A 12,837-nucleotide genomic window follows, 5' to 3' on the forward strand; every position below is an offset into this window, starting at 1 on the left:
ACATCAAACACACAACCTAAAATGACCGGCACTCTCCTTTAATAAAGATGATGACTGGACTTGATTTTAAGTTTAACTCATGTACATCAAACAATAATGGTTAACAATAGCAACAATATTCTGCCTGATCAGTTGGCATACTGTGGCTTACAGCATTTTGATATGCAGTCTCACATATACATTTATATTGATGCAGTCGCTTAGTCCTTTCTAACAGTTTGTCATTGTTATCAAGTCAAATGTAATTAGAAAGCACATACAAAGTAAAGTAGGCTACCGTACAGAGCAGGATCAGTAGTTACAAATACAGAAACCATCATCAACGTGGACGTAATGCCATTTATTTGTATTTGGTACATTATATAATTAAGAACCCATGAGATTCAAAATCTGAATGAATGTTAGGCTACTGTAAGACACACATGCATGCGCACACAAGCCACACACGTGTACATACTGACATTCTGAATTAATGTTAATGTATCACCTCATACAAACACGCACATAAACATGCGCAGTCGCACACGCACATGCACACATGCACCCTGAAATTCTGAATGAATGTTACTAATTTCTGCTTTGATCCATACATAAATTTGATAAATAAATGAGTAAATAATTATAGTAGTATTATAATAGTTTTTTTTGCTGTTCAACACAGACCAGTCCTGTAGAAGCATTAAATATGATAGTAGAACAGAATAAAATCAAGTTTTTGTTTGTACAGCATTACCTTTTAATGTTTTTTTAAGCAGCCAATATAAGAATAGCAATTGGTATTGCATCCGACAACGCAGCAGCTATGTACCATTGCTAATGAGAGCGACAGACAAGTTGGACATAGAAGTACTTGCTGCTTGCTCGACAAGAAGCATTGATAGAACACAGCTTGACGTTACTGCGGGTGCGCGTCAAACTAGTCAGCAAAAAAAAGGCGCTGAAAGTCGGCGGAGTTATAACCCCAGAATCTGAACTCTGACGTCCTAAGCCCGAGTCAGACAATAGTGAAGACAACATCAGAAATCTAGTTCCACACACCCAACAGAAAGCCAGAGGTTCTGTCACTTCTAATCTTTCAAGATTTAGTCTGAGTAAACTCAGTGGATTAAGTCTCTGATTCTCAAAGTCCAACTCAAAACTGTATGATATGCAGGGGGAGGATGTTCCAAATCCTTGCCGCATAGCTACAAAGGCAGCGTCACAACGTGAACTCTGACCTTCGCATCTGCAAGTTGTCTAAGTGAAATTGCTGTTTCACGATTTTTGTGATTGATTCAATCCATTGTTTGCATGGTTTTCAGCTCATTTATGGAAAATGCAACTTTCCGTGTAGGTTTGGCGCTTCTGTGACAATGCCTTAACACTATTTCTGGTCCATAGCGTTAGAAGGAGTTCTCCTTAACGCTTTGGTACTTTCGAGCAGTTGCCCGCAGGCTGCGCAGCCTCTAGTCTTTAGTCAAAATTTAAAATACACTTTCGCTACTCACCAAAACAAAGACGGTTTTAAGATGTTGAAAGTCTACTTTCCTTAGTGGGAACACTCGGAGCCCCACACCTCACGTCTAAAATACACATTTTGGCCAGAAAATAAAATATTTCGCCGGAAGGAAAAATCTGGTCAATAGAAAGATTCCATTGACCAGATCTGTAGAGGGCGCAGTGGAGTAACTAAAATATTTTTTCCTTCCAGTGAAATATTTTCTTTTCTGGCCAAAGAGTGCATTCTAGACGTGAGGTGGGGGGCTCAGAGTGTTATTTCTCGAACAAACGGACAGGACTAATAAACAAAAAATTACACACAAAGAAATATTTCTTGAAAGGGGTGCTTACATTCACAGGTTTCATGAAAACTGTCCTCCCACTGCATGGAAAATAGAATTAAGCGTGTTTATTTCAACACCGAATGACAATGCGGAACGTGTCGGATCAAAATAATAAAACCATGGAAATACAGCTAACCCTATTAGCCCCAATTGCATATAACAATGAATGATCATTATTCATAACACATACATGCATTACATTTACAAAGACAGTGAACTATTGCATTGTCATATGAACTCTGCGGAGTAGAGTCTGAGAATATCTAAATCATCTTAACTGTGTTAACTGTGTTTCTTAAGTAGTTACCAAAATGATAAATCATGGCACCATGTTAAATGAGAAACATCTCCAGAGAGGCTCCAATAATCCAGCAATCCAAACTATTCCCAATCGTATATTCAAGGATAGCAACCAAAATTATAGAGGGTCTGCACAATTTAGTGGCTATTTGAGCTCGATAACATTTTCACATTTTCTTTTTAAGTTGCCCATGATGGTCGATATAATGCTCGACCAGTTCAGACAGTGAGGCAAACTCCTTCCCATCATCATCATCATCAAGATCAAGAAGATAGTACTCTCCTGTGTTCTGGATCTTAATGTGTGTGACTGCTCCATTACTCCTGTAAACAACAAGCAACCATTTAGATAAATTACATATTCTGAAAGATTTGAATTATAATTACAATTTCTTTCTTTTTTTTTAGACTTTGGCCATTTAAAAATAGCCGATCTACAAGCTCACAACGCATTGCGATGTGACTCGTTGTGAGCTTGTAGATCTGCTATTTTCAAATGATTTTAATACATGTTATGCACATGATACCATGTGAAACGGGACATTCTGCATAGAGTACTTTTACTTTTGGTACTTTAAGTATATTTTGATGCCAATAATGTGCTTTTATTCAAGTACGTTTTGATTACCAGACTTTTACTTGTAACAGAGTAATCTGAGTTCCCAGAAGTTTTTCGCCTTGCATACAAACGGGAGCGGCGAGGAACTTCTGGGCCAGAGCGCTGGTATTTGTGGGCGGGATGTAACTTACGCTCAGAATCTGAGTGGACACGCCTCTTACCGGTCTGAGAGCTGTGCAACTCGTTTAAAAAGTCCGACGAGAGGCAAACAGCAGTACACAACAATGGCGGCCGCAATTTCTCAAGGGGAAATTGCTTCCCGTCACTCCTATTAACATGAAACACCCACTGCATGTGGATCCCGCCCCCTTTTCTTCATTGGCTGTTGATTTGAATCAGAACTCAGTGGCCGCGCCCCTGTTGTTCAGGCTTTGAGCCGAAGCCTCCCAGACTAGTAACAGAGTGTTTCTACATTGCAGTATTGATACTTTTACTTAAGTAAAGAAATGTTGTACTTTTCCCACCACTGACAGACAGAGACATTATCAACACTCACCGTACAGATAAAGTAAAGAGCCCAGGTTTACTCTTACTGGGCCACACCAAGAAGCTTCCACCCACTCCACAAGTCAACAAGAGGTTCTCTGCTTCTGCACATGTGATGTTGGGATAGTACCACCTAACAGGAACTCTGTTGAAGTTAGTGAGACATATGTGTTTATAATAGACAAATGTGTTATAAGTGGGACATAGCTGTTAATGCTGATCAGTATTTCAATCGAGCCTCACACGACGATTAGTACACTACACACTAAATCAGCGGTTCTCTAAGTGGGGTCCCAGCAAAATGTGATAATATATCATATCAAAATCAGTTTAATCACTTTAAAACTATATAAATCGGTTATTTGAACATAACCTATGTACAAGCTCACGTAGAGAGGTTATACATCTGCTCATTTCAAAAACTCTGAAACATTTTAATAACATCAATCTTGTACTAGTCCCTAGCGCACACAATCTTTTCAGATGGGGGTACGCGGGCAAATACAGATCAACTTGGGGGGGTCCTATAAAGTTTGAAAACCACTGAATTATGGAATTCATGTGGAATGGAATCCACAGCCACTTCCAGTCAAAGCACTCTACTCACACCAGTACAGAACCTGCGTGCTTTATACTGACAACACATGATTTGAAAAGGAAACATAGTGTGCAATAGGAAGTGAAAATGTAACTGAAACACATGTCTAACCAAGTCACAAGTCAGTAATAACATTACAGTGACAATGTGTAAATATTAAGATTCAACACGAGTGTTTTACCAACATGTACAGCAGTTGTGTCTATCCAACGCAATCATATTACTATAACTATAACTACTATAAGTGGCTATTAGTGTCATGTAAAGTAGCTGTTTATCAAAGGTAGTGATATCACTATAAGTATATTGCTGTCGTGATGTATAGTAGCTGTGTCTCTCAAAGGTAGTGATGTTACTCTAAGATAAATACTAGGGGTGTAAGGGGATGTTCATTTTACCTCACTGCATTGGTGTAACTCTCGTGTTCTCTAGACAGAGTGGTTTTAGAGGGAGGGCCCTCCTCTCTCTCCACAGACACACTCATAGTAGAGCAGAGACCTTTGCACAAACACATACAACATGCTGTTAGTTGGTCTCATGGAAGCTTCAGCCCTATATACATTTTGGCCATTTGAAAATAGCCGATCTACAAGCTCACAATGTGTCACATCGACGCATTGTGTCCAAAAGATTTCCAAACTATTTGATATATTTTATACATTTGAAAACTTGCATTCTGCATAATGAGTACTTTCTACTTTTGGTACTTTAAGTACATTTTGATACAAATGCTTTTGTACTTTTACTCAAGTTCATTTTACTAACAGAGTAGTTCTACATTGTATTGATACTTTTACTTGCGAGTACTTTTTCCACCACTGCTGTTATGAAATGCATTCATAATACAGTATACAATGGAGCCTAATAGTTAGCACATAAACTACTCATGAAACATATTCCCTGCAAGGATCTTGATGAATTCGCATCTAGATAAAATCATGAATATTTTACCTTCCTCTGCAAACTGCTTGTTCATCTTCAACTCGACTTCAAATCGACTGTATGCATCGGAGTGTGCTGTCACTGACTTCCTCAAACTCAACGAAACATCAAAGTCTGAAAAGCATCTGTGAGGTGAAAGTGGTTTAAACAGAAAGTAATTGTCAGGCATAGAAGTAAAGTGTTGCCTTTGCTTGTTGCACAATCATCTTTAAAAGTAATGGATAGCATAGTAACAGTAATATATGGTTAATGAATGTCACTCAATTAATGCTTCTTCCATTGCAATCTGACCTGCGCTGCATCAGCGACGTGTTTTACTGCAGGCATCATAAGTCTGATCAAAACCCAACCTGGCATAGGATTGAATAATTGACTACTTATTTGACTTGATACAATGTTCAGCCCCGCCCCAACCTGAGAACAGGTTGCTGAAACTTTTATTAAGACATGAAAGCAAAAATGATAAATTGGCAAAGCTTTGGGTTGTGTAGTTATTACAGTAGTTACCGTGCCACGGTGTAACTCCAAATATTGGTGAGATATCTTCAATCTTCTCTGTTGATACGAAATTGGTTATCAAATGTAGCCCATTGCATGGTGAAACAGGTCTGAAAATCAGTCTTTTAGCAGAAAAAAGAATGCAAACAAAGCAGATTCTAACAATGGTAAATAAAATGGTAACTGGTGCATAACTATAGCACCTTTATCCAAAGCGCTTTAAAATCTGCATTACATTAATCCATTCACACACATGCGCGCGCGCACACACACACACACACACACACACACACACACACACACACACACACACACACACACACACACACACACACACACACACACACACACACACACACACACACACACACACACACACACACACACACACACACACACACACACACACACACACACACACACACACACACCAGCCTGATCGCCAGAGAATTAGTATACATTGCACGGATCCAGTGCACGTCACAACAACATTTACGATTCTGTGCCTATCGGTACATAACTCAAACGGCGCTGAGTAGGCACAAGGGAATGTCACAACGTTCGGGACGGCAACTCGCTCGCTTTAGCTCGCTCGGTGGCCCCTTACGTGGCGACAATTCCCTTGAGACTGCGCGCCTCCGAAATGGTTTAGTCACAATGGGGGAGATGCGAGGCGGCTATGCACGGATTTTCGGGTTTTCCAGTTGTCTATTCACGGAATTTGAAAAACGTTCAAAGAGAACGTTTCCTCTGGCGATCGGGTTGCACACACACACACACACACACACACCGACTGCAAAGGAATCCATGCAAGGCATCAACATTCATTGTCTTGCTCAATGACACTTCGACACTAACACCAGAGGAGCCAGGGATTGAGCCAAATGTCAACTTCTTGTTAATTTTACATAAATCTTCAATTGGCTCTACCTTTGTGTGTGACTTGATTTATTCTTATTTGTTTTATATGAAGTACATTGGCTATTGTAATAATTGTGCTCTATAAATTAAGATTAAACCTCAATGATTGTATTCTGACTGAGGGGCTTTTTACTCTACAAACTGTAGACACTGCGTAGAAATACACACTCTGAGGTATTCATTTCATAATTTTTGTTAACATTTATTTTTGAGTGATTTCAAAGTCTAGAGTCTAGACTTCTAGTGTCTAGTGTCTAGTGAACATCAGAATATGGTTCTTCGCAGTGATTCTGAAAAGGTATACACTCTATACGGGGATTACGGTTTGTTTACCTGAGTAGTGCATGCCAATTGCTGTATACGTATCTACCTGACGGGAACAGGTTCAGAATCAGTAAACAGAGGAGCTGACAGCCGACGTAAGCAAGTATGGTTTATTCACACTTAAAACAAACAATAGCCATACGATTGATTGTCTCATAAATTAACTTTGAAGTTAACCTAGTTTTCCGTCCTACTTTCAGGGTTGTGTAGCACTGTGTGGCTTCCAGTCATTCTGTAATAGTGAAAACCCCCTGCTGAAACAACCTCACTCCACCATTTCCTTTTAGGGTCTGATCACTCAGGGCGCGTTGTGGCAGCTAGGGTCTTTTTTGTGACTGCCATCAATGTGAGTGAAGCTATAAATTGTTGCAGAAAGGGAGTTCTACCGCGCATCAATCAACAATATGTGCGTGTCCGTGGCAAGACTTGGCCTTGTCTGTGGCAAATGTTTATAAAACCCAATTTCTGAATATCAGTTCAGTTCAGTTTTCTTCAGAATATGTATGACACTGATTTACTATGACACTATGGCACATTAGGAGTCCACTAGGACAGTCACTCTGTATCGCTTTATCTTCAACGACCCCCATAACTCTGAGAGTGCACAAATGGAACCATTTGGTAATTTAACCCATTAAGACCTGGAACGCATCTGTGTCACTTTTTCATTTGAGCTAAAAAGCATTATTTTACACTTTGGCTATTCAAAAATAGCAGATATACAAGCTCGTAGCGCGGCACTGAGTGCCGCGCTACGAGCTTGTAGATCTGCTTTTTTTTATTTATCGTGAAAATGTGTGCAAATCTTTGAATATATATTGTTTAAAGGGAACATTTTTAACTCTATTCTTTGCTTCTGGGGGGTCCCTGGAACAAAATATTTTGAGATGGGGGTCGGCGGCCAAATACATATCATTTTTAGGGTCCTTGACATGAAAAAGTTTGAGAACCACTGATATAGAAACATATGTTTTTTCAGAAAACTGTTGGGATTTAGAAGACATTTGTAGAATCTTAAGGCTATACACTGTAGCTCTTTATGTGTTTCTGGTAACATTATTGTCCGCTCATTTGTATGTCCATGGCAAAAATAGAATTTTGCCAAAAATGTCCACCACAAGCCAGCATGGTGATGATCTCTAATCAGACAGTTTAGGCATATTGCAGGTCCAGTGCATCACAGGAGCAGGACACATCAGGAGCATCTCGGACGATTTAAAGGCCTTTTGTGATTGGCTATAGGTACAAATTGACAAACGTTTCGATGCCAAGCGTCAATAAAAGGCATCCGAGATGCTCCACTGCTTTATTCCTCCTGTTTGAAGCTATTGCTGCTTTTGCACCCGAGACGCCCCAAGCTGAAAAACATTCAACTCAAATCAAGTCATGACAGTTTTTTTTTCCTATTGTGCAACTTAGACAATTTTTCGTCATTTTGATGTGCCGTCAACTCATCCGGGATTAGTTGAATTAGTTTGAACGGCCTTCTGTGGTACAGTAGTAGTAGGAAAGCAAATGAACAAACAGTATATATTTCTCTGGAATAGCAAACTCTCTCTGTTAAAGACCTATGTGCAGACTTCTGAGTTACAGGTTACCTCAACAAGAAGAGAAACTGCTATGTGGGTTTCATAAAAGGTCTGGGGCTCTGCTTCTCAGGAAATCAGAGAGGAAGAAGCCTCGAAACGGCTTTGACTCCTCTGATTTTACACGCTTAAAGGAATACTTCACCCAAAAAATGACTTGACTCCTAAGCCAATAATCCAATATTTGACTTAATAGGAGACCAATCTTAACAAGAGCAATACTATATTTGAAACATTCTCTTTGAACCTGGGTCATCAGTAGGCCTCTCAGTGTGTGCAAATATTGGATTATTGGAATGTGAATGTATTCAAGGCTTCATGGGGTGAGTAATTGATAGAAAATAAGTCATTTTTGGTAAGTATTTGGTAAAGCATTGTTATGCTAAAGTCACTTTTTAAGCTAAGCAATAACTTTAGCTACCTGTTCTAGTTCCAAACTGTCTGTCTGTCTGTCTTTGCACAGACTGACAATTGTACAGGTAATTTCAACAAATTCCACTCTCACAAGGCTATCCCCAGTCAGGTTCTAGCACACCCAGATGTTCACTCTGTTATCTCTTGTCTGTATACTGTATGTAGACTCTAGGGTTTTTGGTGAAACAATTGACCAAGGTCAACAGATTGGACAATGTGTACTGTACAAAGAGCAGACTAACACAGTGGTTCTCAGTATCAGGTCCTAGGACCACCAGGGAGTCCAAATGGACCCTAACGGGTCTGTAACTCTGAGAGTGTACAAATGGAACCTGATTTGTCCTCAAAGCAATTTAAAAAGGCCACGAGGCACCAGGTAGCAAATCTTACTGAGTCAGGGTTTGAAAAGAGTCCAGTGTCCAGGCAGAATTAACAGGTTTGCAGTGTTTTATTCCATTTCAGCTTTTACAGGGAAAAAAGCTTGTGATGTTATCTTCTGCTTCTGATCTGACCCTGATACTGGTAAAAAACATGTGCACCTTTGTGTGCCAAACTGAATTTGTTTCTGTGCCTGTCTGATGACTGTTAAATACTTTCACCTGTGCACCCCGATTGCCCAATAGGCCTACCTTCAAATAAAAGCATTTAGCTGGAACACAAAATGAACTGAAATAATAATGCATTCGGTTGTAATCAAACGAATTCTACAAAACAAAACAACAAATCTAAATGTGAATAAATAATACATAACAGTGAATAGCTCCAACATAATTTGATTCGATTGATTGGTTCAAAAGCATTGCTTTTAAAGTGTAGATTGGGGTCCCAAAGATAAAAAAAAAAAAAAAAGTTCTATTTGTGCATTCTAAGAGTCACAGACCTGTAAGGCCCCTGGTGGGCCCCGGACCAGACGTTGAGAAACAGTGGACAAAGACAATCTGCAGGCTTTAAGTGCAGAGACAACTTCTCTATAACAGATGACAGAATAGATACCTGTAGATTCCTACTATTACTCTTACCTGTATCACTCCAGTGTTTCATATACTGCTGTTGCTGTTATGACACCTAAATGTCCCCATGGGGATCAATGTTATCTTACTGTCAAAGGCAAAATCATAGGGTAAAATGCAGGAAGTGCAATGCATCACTAGAGGGAGCACTATGTGTAATTTTCAGTTCAACAAGGGACAGTAATGTGACATTGAGATTAAGTCAACCATTCACTTCACACACTGTACTACATAGGCCTATCTGTTTTCCTTGAAAATGTTAATTTTAATGAAACGCTGCATGAACCCACAAAGTGTTCAATGTTTTGTATGAACCGTGGATAACAACTGTTTTCAAAATAGATATGACATGAAAGTACAATAGCTATGAAACATAGCTGAGCTTGATATCACTTGACAACAACAATCATCTGTGTTTGTAAGACGTAGGCCTACAATAAACTGTGATAAATAATGTAATGATATTACAGCAGATCAGGAGCTTCACTTTCTGCTTATATGAGAGAAGTAGACTAACATTTTGGATAAAGTTATAGACCTACATATGCTTATGTGATATGATTATGATTATGCCTATGTATGAAATGTACCCACACCAGCCTATTGTTTGGTATAGTGAATATGATTGTACCCAGCTAGCAGAGGAATGGTGGGTGGTCATCGGCCCACCAAAGACCAAATGGGCATCCCACTGTAGGGAGCCATGACCTCTGATAGTGGTCCATTGGTGGGTCAGTGTAGGCACACTGCAACCAAAATACTGTTGTTAGCAGTGTTGCCAGATTGTGCGAGAAAAATAAGCAACCAGTTCCATGAAAACAAGCCCAAAAGAAGCAACTATAAGGCACATAAGCACTTTAAACCTATATACCAAACAATTAATACATATGGGCTATTTGAAAATAGCCCATCTACAAGCTCACAACGCGTCGCATTGCGACACGTTGTAAGCTTGTAGAGCTGTTATTTTAAAAAAAAGACTCTTGGGGAAAAAAGTGACACATTTGGCACAACATATTTTCAGATGGGGATACACGGACATTCGGACAATTACATATTCATTTGGGGGTCCTTGACATGAAAATGTTTGAAAACCACTGGTTTAACAACATTAGGAAACACTCTAAAAACAACCCCAAAAAAACGCAACCCGCAACTTCCAATATTTACAAGCGACTTTACAGGGGAAAAAGCCCAAAGTCGTTTTTAATAAGCAGACATGGCAACACTGGTTGTTAGTGGTCCTTGGTGGCATGGTTCACATGGGTTCATGCTGCAACTCCCCCACCCCACGCTATAACAATATAACAATAATGTTATTCTAATGGATGTAATAAAGGAGAACAGATACATGAACTTTTGTTAATTCTTTTATTTAAAGTAATTTAATAACAAAATCAAAAAAGTACATGCATCCTTAACTGTCTTTGTAAATCATTAAGCCTACTCCAAACAAGATCCAAGAGATTATTAATGTTACATCCCATTATACAATTGTAAAAGAGTGAAATTATTGGGTTTTGGCTCCTTAATGGAGGCAGCAGCTTACTCTAATGACAGTTGTTCATGGAGGGAGGCCTCATTGTGTCACACTCCGAAAATAGCCACTACTTCAAGCTAACAATGCAATCGTGAGCATGTAGATTTATAAATCAGAAAAAACTGTTGTAAGATTATACCCTATATCAAAATGTACATTTGTTTAATTGGAAAAAGTTACAGAGGATGAATTTTAAAGAGTGTCAAAGATTCAATGGTGCCTGTCATCACATAAAATACAATAAAACCACAATGTGGTTAGGGTCAGTAGATTGATTATTTACTTCCAAAGAGCACCAACCATATCTGTCACACCATCTATGACTTTTAGTGGAGACTTTGCGACCTCCACAACTCCTCCCGCTATTTCTGCTCCTGCTACACCTACAATAACTCCTGGAATATCAGTACCCTCTATTTCACCTCTCCTTTCACGATCCTCTACGTATTCTTTGGCTCCTTTGACCATGCCTACAGGAACATCCACTACTGCCTTAACCAGCCCAACTGCTGCACCCCCTACTAAAGCTACAGGTGTCATTAATACCTTTCCCAGAATAACGAATGGGTTCTTGTTCTTTGCCTCCCTCTCCCTCTCCTCTTGCCTTTCCTTCTCTTCCTCCCTTCTCCTCTCTTCTCTCTCTTCAGATCTCTTCCTATCTGCCTCTCGTTTCCTCTCCTCCTCTCTCTTTTCTTCCTCTCGTTCCTTCTTCTCCTCTCTCTTTTCTGCCTCTCGTTTCTTCTCCCACTCCTTCTTCTCCTCCTCTCTACTCTTTCTTTCCTCTTCACGTCTGATCTCCTCCTCAAGCCTCCGTCTGTTTTCTTCCTCGCGCCTCTGTTTCTCTTGTCTCTCCAACTCCTTTTTCATGGCCTCCTCTTTCTTCCTCTGTTCCTCTTGCCTTTTCCTTTCCTCCTCCTGTCGTTTCACATCTTCCTCCTTTCTCTTTCTCTCCTCCACCTCTCTCCTCTTTCTCTCCTCCTCAAGCCTCTGTCTGTTTTCTTCTATAAGCCTCTTCCTCTCTTCCTCTTGTTTCTTCTCCCACTCCTTCTTCTCCTCCTCTCTACTCTTTCTTTCCTCTTCAAGTCTCTTCCTTTCTTGTTCTTCAGACCTTTTCCTGTCCTCCTCTCTTCTCCTCTCGTACTCCATCCTGTCCTCCTCTCTCCTCTTTCTCTCCTCCTCAACCCTCTTTTTGTTTTCTTCCTCAAACCGCTTCCTGTCTTCCTCACGCCTCTGTTTCTCTTGCCTCTCCAACTCCTTTTTCATGGCCTCCATTTTCTCCCTCTGTTCCTCCTCCCTTTTCCTTTCCTCCTCCTGTCGTTTCATCTCTTCCTCCCTCCTCTTTCTCTCCTCCTCCTCTTGAATCTTTCTCTGGGCCTCTAAGTACATCTTATCTGTGTAATGCTGTCCACCATTGGCCTTTACCATCTTATCAATCTTGGCTAGCAGACGGGTCACCTGTAACCGGTCTTTCTTTTTGTTGTCAAAAGCATGGAACCTTCCCTCACACTCACTAATTAGCTGATTCAGCTCTGGGCTTTTCTCTATATAATCCTCCACCGGTATGTCTATGGCGTCTTCACCAGTGAACAAAACTAATGCGTACTTCAAAGCCTGCTTGGAGAAGTTCTCCTGAATCCATTTCATGGTCATCTGTTCCTCTTGGGTGAACCTCGTGCCCAGCCTGATCACCAGCAGGAAGACGTGGGGACCGGGTACGGTCATGTACATGCACTTCACAATCTCCTCCTTCATCTCCTCATTGGTCAGCGATGTGTC

General features: G+C 40.2%; 1 protein-coding gene across 1 annotated transcript in view; it reads right to left on the reverse strand.

The window, feature by feature from the left end:
- Nucleotides 1-1,911: 1,911 nt before the first annotated feature.
- LOC308080667 (tyrosine-protein phosphatase non-receptor type 11-like) overlaps nucleotides 1,912-12,837 on the reverse strand; it is a 41,995-nt gene continuing 31,069 nt past the window's right edge. The window contains exon 5 of the mRNA XM_080422589.1: nucleotides 1,912-1,960. The gene's annotated coding sequence lies outside the window, so the exon portion shown is untranslated. The remainder of the gene's footprint in view (nucleotides 1,961-12,837) is intronic.

This window comes from Gymnoscopelus braueri (genome assembly GCF_963280865.1).
Source record: "Gymnoscopelus braueri genome assembly, chromosome: 24".
Lineage (NCBI taxonomy): Eukaryota > Metazoa > Chordata > Actinopteri > Myctophiformes > Myctophidae > Gymnoscopelus > Gymnoscopelus braueri.